General features: G+C 46.4%; 1 protein-coding gene across 5 annotated transcripts in view; it reads left to right on the top strand.

The window, feature by feature from the left end:
* The first annotated feature begins 1,548 nt into the window (after positions 1–1,548).
* LOC140201103 (protein-tyrosine kinase 2-beta-like) overlaps positions 1,549–6,000 on the top strand; it is a 233,870-nt gene continuing 229,418 nt past the window's right edge. For all 5 annotated transcript variants that reach the window (XM_072264704.1, XM_072264701.1, XM_072264703.1 and 2 more), the window contains exon 1: positions 1,549–1,641. The gene's annotated coding sequence lies outside the window, so the exon portion shown is untranslated. The remainder of the gene's footprint in view (positions 1,642–6,000) is intronic.

Raw genomic sequence — 6,000 nt, 5'->3', positions numbered from 1 at the left:
ACTCCCTCCAATAACTTACCTACTACCAACGTTAAACTTACTGGCCTATAATTTCCCGGATTACTTTTTGATCCTTTTTTAAACAACGGAACAACATGAGCCACTCTCCAATCCTCCGGCACCTCACCTGTAGACAGCGACATTTTAAATATTTCTGCCAGGGCCCCTGCAATTTCAACACTAGTCTCCTTCAAGGTCCGAGGGAACACTCTGTCAGGTCCCGGGGATTTATCCACTTTAATTTTCCTCAAGACAGCAAGGACCTCCTCCTTTTCGATCTGTACAGTTTCCATGATCTCACTACTTGTTTCCCTTAATTCCATAGACTTCATGCCAGTTTCCTTAGTAAATACAGACACAAAAAACCTATTTAAGATCTCCCCCATTTCCTTTGGTTCCGCACATAGCCGACCACTCTGATCTTCAAGAGGACCAATTTTATCCCTTACAATCCTTTTGCTCTTAATATACCTGTAAAAGCTCTTTGGATTATCCTTCACTTTGACTGCCAAGGCAACCTCATGTCTTCTTTTAGCCCTCCTGATTTCTTTCTTAAGTATTTTCTTGCACTTCTTATACTCCTCAAGCACCTTATTTACTCCCTGCTTCCTATACATGTCATACAACTCCCTCTTCTTCTTTATCAGAGTTGCAATATCCCTTGAGAACCAAGGTTCCTTATTCCTATTCACTTTGCCTTTAATCCTGACAGGAACATACAAAGGCAAAGTGAATAGGAATAAGGAACCTTGGTATACATAAGGAACCTATGTGTATTTCAGGCAGAGATTCATAGGTTCTTGATTGGTCAGGGCATGAAGGGTTACGGGGAGAAGGCAGGAGATTGGGGCTGAGAGGAAAAATGTCTCAGCCATGGTGAAATGGTTGAGCAGACTCGATGGGCCAAATGGCCTAATTCTGCTCCTTTATCTTATGGTCACTTCCTCCTAAGGGTTCCTTTATCTAAAGCTCTCAAATCAAATCCGGTTCATTACACAACATCCAGTCCAGAATAGACTTTCCCCCATTAGGCTCCATCGGAAGCTGCTCTAAAAAGCCATCTACAAATTTACATTCATCAAATTCTCTCTCTTGGGATCCAGCACCTACCTGGTTTCCCACCTGCGTGTTGAAATCCCCATGGCTAAGGTAACCATGTCACGAGGAAGGGTCTCGGCCCGAAACGTCGACTGTTTATTCATTCCCATAGATGCTGCCTGAGCTGCTGTGTTCCTGCAGCATTTTGCGTGTGTGTTACTCCTGTTTTTCCTGCATCTGCAGAATCTCATGTTTACACTTTACATGTTTGGGTTTGAATTTCACCTGTCACTGTTCAGCCCAGCTCTGCATCCTATCAATATCCTGTTGTAACATATGGGAAACTTTTACACACCAATGTTCGTGTCACCTGCAAAACTTGCTAACCGCCCCCGCCCCCGCCCCGTGACATAGTAAACCAATTTACCAAATTTTTGATGGTGTGCCTCTTTTCTGAGGTTTAAGGTAGGCAGTCTTAAGTATCAGGAAGTATCTGGTTGTTCTTGAGGGGCGTGGCCTTGTGTCACCAGAAAACTTCGCTCAATTCGAACAGTGCACTACAGTGACAGTGTCCACCTGTGTCAGCGGCTGGTCCAAACCTCCGTAAGTACAATTGTGACCCTGGGGGTTACTGTGGTGTGGGGTGGGGGTGGGTGCGGGCGGGGTCTGACCTTGTGGAAGCGCGCTGCTTGGACCGGCAGAGACAGGTAGGTGCCTGCTCTCACAGACCTCTGCCTGAGCGCCCTCGGCTCTGAATCAGGAAGTGCAGAGCGGTGTGGGGTTACTGGCACAGGCTGGAGGCCGCTTGTCCCCCGGCGTCATGGGGCAGCCCAGAGCATTGGGCACCTCGGGGGCAATAGGGTGGGAGGAGGTGAGGGCATTGTCAGGGCATCAGGGACTGAGCTTAAGAGACCACTTTATCTGGGCAGGCCTGTGCATGTCTGTGTGTGCGCATGTGTCTGTCTTTATGTTTGTGTGAGTGTGTGTGTCTGTCAGTTTGTGTGTGAGTGTGTGGATATGTGTGTATGTCTATCTTTGTGTCTGTGTGAGTGTGTATGTGTGAGAATGTGTGTGTCAGTTGAGGGATTTGAGTGTTGGATAATCACCACATACACTTCAGTGGAAATCTGCAACTTGTTTTGATGAAAGGTCTCTCAGCTCTGAGCAGATCCCTGGATCCGATCCAGTCCTCTGGGGCAGGGAATGTTAGAGCCTCTGAGTCTCACCACCTCCATCTCAACTAGTTGTTATTTATGTCAGGGAGACAGCTCCTTTGGCCCATCGAGTCCCTTCTAGTCCTTTCATGCATTGACATGAATCCCATTTGCTTTGAGACGACATCCTTTGCCTTGCCCGTTCAGGTGTCAGTCTAATGTCTCATAACTGTGTAGAATTGAAAGCTATGCCTCAGATCGTCAAATTCTCTCTCAATCTACACCTTCGCCCTCCTGGTTTTTTTTCTACCCCTACTTTGGTGATGAAAGTTACTTAATTACTTTCTGCCCGTTACCGCTGGCACTGAGGACAGCCATGAAGGTCCTCCTTCTGTCCGTCCATACAGTCGCACTCAGATGTAGAAGGATTCGTCATTGCTGTTTCCATAACAATTCTGTTTTGTCAGTCAGGGTTGTTAGCCCTAAGCCGAACCCCCTGAACCTAAAGGACCATTGGGCCCCTCTTAGCCTGGCCACTACCCTTTCACTTGTTTGCATGGGTGACCCTACCAAGAGCCAAACCATAAAGCCCTGACTCCAGTCAATAGCTCTCTGTGTCATTGAGGCACACAAGCCTCCAAACCATGACAAGGTTGTGGTCCTCCTGGAGGTTTCGCTATCTACATTATCATAAATTAGACACCTCCATCAAAGTTCAAAGTCAATCTATTTATCAAAGTATATAATGTATATGTCACCACATATACCCCGAGTTTCATTTTCTTGCAGGTATTCATAGGAAAGTAAAGAAATACAGTAGAATTAATGAAGAACAATGCATAAACAGAGACTGACAAACAACCAATGTACAAAAGAATCAGAATCGGGCTTATTATCACCGGCATGTGACGTGAAATTTGTTAATTTAGCAGCAGCAGTTCAATGCAATACATAATCTACAAGAGAGGAGAAAATAATAATAATAAATAAATTACGTATGTTGAATAGATTTTTTAAAAATCTGTAAAAACAGAAATACTGTATATTAACAAAAAGTGAGGTAGTGTCCAAAGATTCAGTGTCCATTTAGGAATCAGATAGCAGAGGGGAAGAAGCTGTTCCTGAATCACTGAGTGTGTGTCTTCAGGCTTCTGTATCTCCTACCTGATGGTAACAGTGAGAAAAGGGCATGTCCTGGGTGCTGGAGGTCCTTAATAATGGACGCTGCTTTTCTGAGACACCGCTCCCTGAAGATGTCCTAGGTACTTTGTGGGCTAGTACCCAAGATGGAGCTGACTAGATTTACAACCTTCTGCAGCTTCTTTCGGTCCTGTGCAGTAGCCCCTCCATACCAGACAGTGATGCAGCCTGTCAGAATGCTCTCCATGGCAAATGGAGAAGGTAAATTGTGCAAATAGTAACAAAAAAAATACTGAAAACACAAGTTGCAGAGTCCTTGAAAGTGAGTCTGTAGGTTGTGGTGAGTGAAGTTATCCAGGCTGGTTCAGGAGCCTGATGGTTGAGGGGTAATAAATATTCCTGAACTTGATGGTGTGGGACCCCGGTCTCCTCTATCTCCTTCTTGACGGTAGTAGCGAGGAGAGATTCATCTCCTTACAGGCAGCCACAAAAGGACACATTAAAACAAAAGAAGACTGTTGAATACTCAATGTGCAGAGAGGGAAAAAAAACAGAATGTGAAAACAATGAAAGGTCGCAAATAGTATTCAGAACTGAAGTTGATGAAGTGGCCACGGCCTCAGTTCAGTGCAGAGCCTCCTGGAGCAGTGAGCTGAACGCTGGCCTGACGCTCGCCTCCAGCCCCAACGCCTTGAGGGACTTTTAAGAGAAGTTTAGATAGGCATTTGAATGTAAGGAAAATGGAGAGTTATGGACAGTATGTAGGCAGAAGAGATTAGTTTGGTTAGCCATTTGAGTCCTAATCCTGGTCAATGTAACAGGATTCCCACTCTCAGATCCATGCCGAGATCCAGTCACTGACAAGATTTTCACTCTCAGATCCATGCTGAGATCTGGTCAGTGTGATAGGATTCTCACTCTCAGATCCATGCCGAGATCTGGTCAGTGTGATAGGATTCCCACTCTCAGATCCACACCAATATCCCAGTCAGTCTGGCGAGATTCCCACTCTCAGACCCACACCAATATCCCAGTCAGTCTGGCGGGATTCCCACTCTCAGATCCACACTGATATCCCAGTCAGTGTGGTAGGATTCCCACTCTCAGATCCATGCCGAGACCCTGGTCAGTGTGACAGGATTCTCACTCTCAAATCTATCCCGCCTCCTGGTCAGTGTGACAGGATTCTCACTCTCAAATCTGTCCCGCCTCCTGGTCAGTGTGGTAGGATTCCCTCTCTCAGATCCATGCCGAGACCCTGGTCAGTGTGACAGGATTCTCACTCTCAAATCTATCCCGAGATCCTGGTCAGTGTGACAGGATTCCCACTCACATCTATCCCGAGATCCCGGTCAGTGTGACAGGATTCCCACTCTCACATCTATCCCGAGATCCCAGTCAGTGTGGTAGGATTCTCACCTCTCAAATCATGTTGAGATCCTGGTCAGTTGCTGCCTTTTCAGTTTGACAAAAATCCTATCTCGGAATTTTCTCTGGTGGTTTCCTCTCCATCGAGGTAGGCCTCACCGGCCTATATTTACCTGGATTCTGTTTTGTTTGACAAAGGTTTCCACGATACATTACGGTCTTTTACTGTGTTGTAGCCCTGGTAGTTGGCCACGTGTCACCATGCCACTGGCAGCAATATAAGACAGAAGACCCAGGTGATCATGGAGAGAATGTACAAAGTCCTTACAGACAGTGCTGCGATTTGAGCCCAAATTGTCGACGCAGTGAGGCGCTGTGCTAGTTGCTAAGCCACCTTGCCACACTGGAGCAGAGGAGGTTAAGAGGAGTCGAGGCTGAGGTGTAGCTATAGATGGGGTAGACTGCAGAAAACATTTCCCCATTTTTGACATCAGCAGTTTAGAGAACATAGATTTAGGGTGAGATGGAGAGATTCTGAGGGGGACCTTCCTCAGCCAGAGACTGGTGGAACACGTTGCTAGAAAGGGTGGTGGACGAGGATTCACTGAGAACGTAGAAGGTGGTCCTGGGTGGGCACTTGAATCTCTTAGAACAGAACAGAGAACGTAGAAGAAAGATAAATACATCACAGTACAGGTCCTTCGACCCACAATGTCATACTGACCTTTTAACCTAACCCTTTAGTCACACACAGCCCTCCAGTTTTTCATTGTCTGTGTGTCTACCTGGGAGTTTCTTAAATGTCCCTAATGTATCTGCTTCTACTACCAACCCTGGCAGGGTGTCCGACACCCCCACCACGGTGTTAAAAAAACTACCTCTGATATCCTCCTGTAATCACCTTAAAATTATGTCCCCTCGTATTGGTCATTTCCACTCTGGCAGAAGGTCTTTGGCTGTCAACTCCATCTATGTCGCTCATCATCTTGTACATCTCTCTCATGTCACCTCTCATCCTCCTTCAGTCCAGAGCGAAACGCCCTATCCTCATAAGACGTGCTGTCTCATCCAGGCAGCATCCTGGTAAATCTCCTCTGCAATCTCTTGGTCAAGGTGGGCGATGGACTCAGAATGAGGTGATAAACGTAGAACATAGTTCAGTACAGTACAGAATCAGGCCATTTGGCCCACAATGTTGCGCCATACCAATTAAATTACTCATCAAATGGCCAACTCGGCTAATTCCTTCCGCCTACACAATGTCCCTATCCTTCCACGTCCTCACATTCATGTGCCTGTC

Source organism: Mobula birostris, chromosome 8, assembly GCF_030028105.1.
Source record: "Mobula birostris isolate sMobBir1 chromosome 8, sMobBir1.hap1, whole genome shotgun sequence".
Classification (NCBI taxonomy): Eukaryota; Metazoa; Chordata; class Chondrichthyes; order Myliobatiformes; family Myliobatidae; genus Mobula; species Mobula birostris.
The sequence above is the reverse complement of the archived record's forward strand: the minus strand, read 5'-3'. Positions and strand labels throughout refer to the sequence as shown.